At 42.3% G+C, this 7,302-nt stretch overlaps 1 pseudogene; it reads right to left on the bottom strand.

Moving 5' to 3' along the window:
- Positions 1-3,811: 3,811 nt before the first annotated feature.
- On the bottom strand, positions 3,812-4,131 carry LOC122901842 (annotated as a pseudogene).
- Positions 4,132-7,302: the final 3,171 nt, after the last annotated feature.

Raw genomic sequence — 7,302 nt, 5'->3', positions numbered from 1 at the left:
TCTGAGATGCTTTGCAGTCAGCTTGGCTTGTTAGTAAGCTGTGGTAATAATCCTAAATAGTCATAATGACTGAGTAACGCAGAAGGAATTCTATATGCAGAAAATAGAATGGGTGAAAAACAGACCGACAACTCTTCCTAAAACTCATGTTTCACCAGCTCGTAGGTTTTTCCCGAGAGAACTCTTTGGCATGTCAGAGCACTGCTCTCTCTCGCATTCTGCATTCTCTGTTCACGTGTGTCTCCTCTTCCCTCCACTCCCTCCCCTTCATACTAACTAGCAGGGGTCATGGATTCCATGCCCTCGAGCTCTGCCACACCAGCTTCAGGTAGTCTAAACTTGGGGCAATTTAGATGCCTTTAAAATCGCATTGAATGAACTTTCTTATCATTTATTAACTGCCAGGGCAAAGTTCACTAAAAAACATTCCCATAGCTAGTCTGTGAAAGGGTGACTGTTGAATCCTCTGCCTACGGGCATGCTAGCCTGTGCTCAAAATATGCTTATGGGGCAAATTCTGATATGATTAATGTTGGCATCATTGAGCATACATTAGTGGAATTTGCATATATATGAATTTGAATAATGTTCAAGGACATTAAATGATTTCAGATTTAATAATGATCATAATAGCTAACATTAAGTGAAGCATTATATGTCAGACATTGCTCTAAACATTTTATATAATAATAGAATTGGTCCTCACTAGAGCTCCAGGAAACAGGTCCTGTTATCATACCCATTTTACAGATGAGGAAATGGAGGCACAGAAAAGTTCAGTAACTTGTCCAAGATCACACAGCTAGCTCATACGCAGCTGAACTGGGGTGTGAGCCCAGACAGGCTCGACTCCCAAGCTGAGCCTTACGTGGCTATAGCTGTTAAGCATGCTGAGCCAGAAGAAATGGCTTTACCTTCCTAGGACAGGTCATACGAGAGCTGCGTGGAGGCTTCTCTCTTAACACAGGGCTTCAGCAAACTAGTATTCACCCAAAAGTGTTATCTGGGGGAGTTTGAAAACAAAGCATGAGTCTGTAGGACTGGGATCTTTGGACATCCCCTCTGTCACTTTGGAGAAACTCTTATGCCTGTAAGCATTTAAGAAATGTCTACTGAGGGCTATTTGCTGTGTCCCAAAGAGCTGCAGTCTTCACTGAGACAGCCCTGCTCTCCAGGAACTTGGCAGTGCCGGGAGAGCCTGACCTGAAGACATAATGACAACACAATCTAATAACCCCAAGAATAGAGGTCAGAGTCAGGAGTTGGGCGAGGGACTGGGGAAGAATACCCAGAGGAGGTATTGACTTCATGGAATAGAAAAGATGACTAGAACTTCACTGTTGAGTAAGTGGGTGGGTTTTGAGGGCCAGGATATAGAGGGGGAAAACACGAGGGGTTCCTCAAAAGGAACACAGGTGGGGGCCATGATGAGGCCCAAGGGTTGGGGCTTGGACTGTCCTGGTGGAATGTAGGTCCGCCAAGCTTTGTAAGCCAGATAGTACTAGCCCCAACAACATACGTGCTTTTTTTAGTAATTTAAGTACAGATTTGTCTAACTGGAATGTGGGTGATCCCTGGGAGAGTATTGATTACTCTACAGATGGCTTTATGCTTCTGTGGAAGAAGTGGTGGTCTTAGTGCTCCAGATCCCTCCAGACCCCAACCCCACTTATATCTCTCTATCTTGTTTGCTGATGTTTGAAGTCCCGGAGTTTTGGTGAGACATGGAGGGAAGTGGAAAAGAGGAGAGCATGGGGCGTGGAACTAGGAGCACTTGGAGGAATATAGCAGTAATCCTGAGGGGACTCGTGACTCAATTACTCCAAAAGATAATGTAATATCGGGGTCAAACTGGAGATGATGTGGAGTTCTGATGATTTTTCAAATGATGAATCTAAATCTTTAGCTTATTAAATACTTGAAAATCATGAAGATTTACCATAATCATTTTGAGGTGTCATTAAAGGGCTTCTTAGTTGCAGACAACAGATTCCAGTCCTGATTAATGTAAGGAGAAAAGGAATTCTTTAAAGGATATTCAGTAGCACATAGAGTCTTCAGGAGGGCTTGTGAACCCAACCTGGAGGCTCTGTCTATAGCCAGGGATGGTGACTGAAATCACACAGTAGAAGTGGACCCTTCTGCTTCTGCTTTGGCCATAGATACTACACCAGGTACTGGCAACACCACTTATTTTGGTGCTTAATGATTGCACCAGAACTGCCAAATTGCCTCTGAAAATTGCATCTACCTCCACTAGAATGGATTCTAGAAAATGCCTCCACATTCTCCATTCTCTTCTCCTCCTCCTCCTCCTTTTCTAAATGCCTCCTTCTTGGCTCCCGAGCTTCCGCAGTAAAGTGTAGCCATGGTGCAGGCTGTAGGTGAGGCCAGATGTTCCCCAGTGCCAGGGACTGGAAAGGCACATATCTGGCACCTTGGGGAATAGGTAGACTCTCTCTGAACAAGACTCATAAAGGCCAGTGGAGCCCCCAACCCTGAGCACCAGAGGCTTTGAAAGAAGCAAGGAAGCAGAATAGAGTGACACCCTCCTCCCCCAACAAAGAGTACTTTTGCACAAGCTTATGATGCTGCCTGAGTTACTAAGTTAGTAAGGACAAAGTTACTAAGTTACTAAGGACAAAGGGAACTTTAAGCAGGCTCATAGCCATGCTGCTAAATATTTGAAAAGCAGAGCCTTTAGGTTCTTCCCTATCCACTAGTTAAAGGCCAGTGCTATTATGTCAAAAAAAAAGAAAAAAGAAAAAAGAAAAAAGAAAAGATAACAGATTGCTGAGTTTTAGAATAAGGTTTATGTTATAGCTTTGGACTTAAGATCTTTCTGCTCTTTGTCTCTTCTGAAGTGCAGTTTTTTGCCATATTCTCCAAACCTAGTTAGAAATAATGCAAATAAATCTTTAAAAATTATATTATGTAGCAAATAGTTCTAAGAATATATCTTCTTATATTTCTAAAAATGAAGTCATAGTTACAGCCATAAATTTTGACTCGATGGCAGAGTAGCTCAGTCAGGAGGGGCATGTCATGTGACCGTGATGACAGGCATTCATTCATAATTTGATGACTTCTCCACCTCGAATCTGGCAGCCTGACAACCAAGCACCTGCTCAAGCCCAGCAGTGAGCAAGGAGTCCCTCAGCAGTAAATGAAGGGATGTGGGTATAAAGAGATGTTTTATCATTCAATATATTTTTTAGTCTCATTGTCCAAGTATGTAATATTTAGTCTAAAGCCTCCAGGTTGATCATAAAAGAGACCTGAGGACCTCATCATTCTGCACAAAGCTCAAGGAGTTGCGGGGAGAAACAATTTATTTTCTATAACTGTGCAGAGGTATAAAAATGCAGTCAAATGCTCTACCACTGAGCTATACCCCCACACCAAAGCCACGAAGGGGGCACCTGGATATGAACCACAGAGATATAAAAATGAATGGGTTGTAAAGAACATTAACAATGTAGTATTACAGTATCTCTAAAGTTTTCAATGTACATACCCACTTTGGGGGAATCTATGCTACAAAAGTGAAAGCATCAGTATCTAAGGATATATTCACAAACTTGTTTATTTCAGTATTGTTTGTAGTGGGGGCAAAGCCCTTGAACGTCTATTAGTAGAGAAATAGTTGAATAAATCCTGGTACATTCTTTCTGTTAACTGTGATGTGTATGCTTAAAAGATTGATTTAGATCTATGTATATTAACCTGGAAAGATGTCCATGTATATTATTTTGATTTTGAACATAACCCCAAGATTTTATTGTCTTCATTAGGTAACAAAATATGAAGCTTAGAACTGGATACCTTGGCCCTTTCTCTTCTTATTTCTTCCCAGTTCAGTCTCCTTACATCTCTTAAGAACAGCGTTCCCTTGGACCTGCAGTTGGGCTCAACACATTCAGGCCTCAACACAATATTCGTTGTGGTTTCAGCCTTTTTCCATGACATCAGCTCAGTCTGCCCACCATGGCCAGTCTTCTTCCATTCATAACACTGCTTTCCCTGGGCATAAAGAGAATCTTTGCCTTTCTTGGGCTGTGTCCTTTTGTGGGGTTGGTGCTTGCCACACTTCTTCCTGAAAGTCCAGTGGGTCTGAGGAACGTTCACCATGTTTGCAAGAGCACTGTGGGCATGGAAAGAAAGCAGTAGACTATTATCTTAGGAAGCCATTGCCAAAAGAGTGTGAGAGTACAAACCCATCTTCATACAAACACCGATGTGTTGTATGTTTATATTTCCTGGGTGAGCACTAAAACATATCTGAAAGAATGTAAGCCAAATTGTCACTTTTACTAGGAGTTAGGGTTTTGAGATAGTTTAACATGTGACAACAAGCATATATTCGTTTTGTAATTAAGACACAGTATGGAGAGGAAAACTTCAGAAATTTGGTGAGGACTTAACACAGTAATATTTGTAAAATGCTCAGTATAAACCCTGGAACCTTGTAAGCCTTCAAGAAATGCTGGATGTTACTGTTTGATTTATTTTCCTCTCTGGGTTTGAAAGGGCAAGTGGCAGCCGGGCTCTTAGCATCGTTCACGCTATCATTTATCCGTCCATGTTCCAGACGGCATTCTCTCTCTGTCACCCTCCAGTCTTTGCCAAGTCCAATTCCCTGACAACCTCAAATTCCTACTCCTTCACCTGGTTAGCTGCTTTGCATCTCTCAGGTCTCAGTTTAAGTGCCCTTGTGACCCACAAGTGAAGGCAAGTGACCTGTCCTTCCTGGGCTCTCTGTCCCAGGCTGTCATCCTTGCCACCCTCATTGGAATAGTTTGTTGGTGGGGCTGTGTCCAGCCATTTTTGCATTCTCAGGACCATGAAATGGGTCCTCAGTAAACGCAGACAGAGCAGCTGAGTGGAGACAAGTAGCTGGTTGGATGACCAAACCAGAGGAGAGAGAGAGAGGCAGACGAGGTTTCTCAGGACAGGCTTGAGAAGTGGGACAGGTACCGCGTTGCTGTGTTTCTGTTCTAGATTCCTGCTTGTGTTACCTAAATGTAGTGTTTTCATTACTCAGGTTTTTGCAAACTGGAAAAGGACGAAGGTGCTATTGCTTTTTAAGTGATTAATTTGTTCAGATTATCATATAATGTCCCTCCAATTTAGAAGTTATTAACTTGCCAGAGCAGTTAATAACCACTCTTTATTAACTCTCCACATCTGTACAAAAACCTCTGATTAACCAGTGTCAGATAAAAGCAATGGGGAAAATACACTGCAGACTAGAAATTCTGAGACGGTCTTTGCAGACGTTGGTTGTAGCTACAGCATAAACAACTTGTGCGGCCCTTAATTGCAGAGGAATCGTTGCTTGGCCCTGTTTAAAATCAGTTCTCAAAAAAGGTTACATTGGGATTCTCCCACAGTTATACAATAAATACATGTTCAAGATTTTCCTCAACTCATGAATCAAGGAGCGAGCACGGATGTTGTAACTGATTTAGAAGAGAATCCAGGGAAGAGCTACTTTAAGGAGGGTCCGCATGAAAATGAATAAGAAAGTGGGAGCTGGAATGAAACCATAGTAATGGCAATAAATACTGACTGAGCTGTAGAGTGGCTCAATCAGAACAGGCACGTCTGGGGTGATGGCCAGCTTGAGCAAGAGGGCCTCTCAAGGTGAGATTATCCTTGAATGTCCTGGAAGTTCTTTGGAAGACTGAGTTGACTCCCTGGATGGTGTTATAAATCTGGGGGGGGGGCATCATAAGGGCCCACATACCTACTGGAAAGACCTTATTTCCTCATAAAACAATAGATAAAATAGTATGGAAGGTTTTTCACTATTTGACCGTAGAAAATGCAAACATGCGAGACATGGAGGATGATTCGATGGTGAGAGATTCCAGATGGCAGCAACAGCAAAGTAAGTGCCCTGTGGGGCTTGGCAGCCATAGATGAGAGTCATTCAGTAGCAAGTCCCATTGAACTGGTTGGTGAACAGAGTGATGATGGAGGAATGATCAATCAACAGAGGGAAGGCAGAGCACAGACAAGTTACAGAAATTATAGGAAATGATCTCCATGTTGGGAATAATTTGTGTTCTTACCCTTTCATGGGTAGGTAAGTTATCTATCCTAGTGCATTGAGAGATGAGTTGTTATAATGTCACTCAAACAAGTGTAGGGTTGCCAGATCTGGAGAGGGGGAAAAGGCAAAAAGGATAACAGGTTTATTAGTTAAATTTTATGTTCAGATAAACAACATTGCTTTTAGTACTAGTATGACCCATGCAATATTTGGTGCATACTTATGCAAAAATTCATTTTTGCTGTTTCATGGAAATTTTTTTTATAATTTTTTTAAAGTTTTTTTAAAAAGATTTATTTACTTTTTATTTATTTTCAGTATAACAGTATTCATTATTTTTGCACCACACCCAGTGCTCCATGCAATCCATGCCCTCTCTAATACCCACCACCCGGTTCCCCCAACCTCCCACCCCCTGTTCCTTCAAAACCCTCAGGTTGTTTTTCAGAGTCCATAGTGTCTCATGGTTCACCTCCCCTTCCAATTTCCCTCAACTCCCTTCTCCTCTTCATCTCCCCATGTCCTTCATGCTATTTGTTATGCTCCACAAATAAGTGAAACCATATGATAATTAACTCTCTCTGCTTGACTTATTTCACTCAGCATAATCTCTTCCAGTCCTGTCCATGTTGCTACAAAAGTTGGGCATTCGTCCTTTCTGATGGAGGCACAATACTCCATAGCGTATATGGACCACATCTTCCTTATCCATTCATCCATTGAAGGGCATCTTGGTTCTTTCCACAGTTTAGTGACTGTGGTCATTGCTGCTATAAACATTGGGGTACAGATGACCCTTCTTTTCACTATATCTGTATCTTTGGGGTAAATACCCAGTAGTGTAATTGCAGGGTCATAGGGAAGTTCTGTTTTTAATTTCTTGAGGAATCTCCACACTGTTCTCCAAAGAGGCTTTTATTTATTTTGACAGACAGAGATCACAAGTAGGCAGAGAGGCAGAGAGAGAGAGAGAGAGAGAGAGGGAGGAGGAGGAAGCAGGCTCTCTGCTGAACAGAAAGCCTGATGCGGGGCTCGATCCCAGGACCCTGGGATCATGACCTGAGCCAAAAGCAGTGGCTTTAACCCACTGAGCCACCCAGGTGCCCCTGTTTCGTGGAAATTTACATTCAACTGGACATTCTGTATTTTGTCTAGCAATCCTAAACCGGTAGGGGCAGGATGTTTCTGGATCATAGCTGTACAAATTGTTATGTTTTTCATCAAGACTACTCCCTGATCTATAA

This window comes from Neovison vison, chromosome 3 (genome assembly GCF_020171115.1).
Source record: "Neovison vison isolate M4711 chromosome 3, ASM_NN_V1, whole genome shotgun sequence".
Classification (NCBI taxonomy): domain Eukaryota; kingdom Metazoa; phylum Chordata; class Mammalia; order Carnivora; family Mustelidae; genus Neogale; species Neogale vison.
This window is presented reverse-complemented; position numbering and strand designations above follow the sequence as displayed.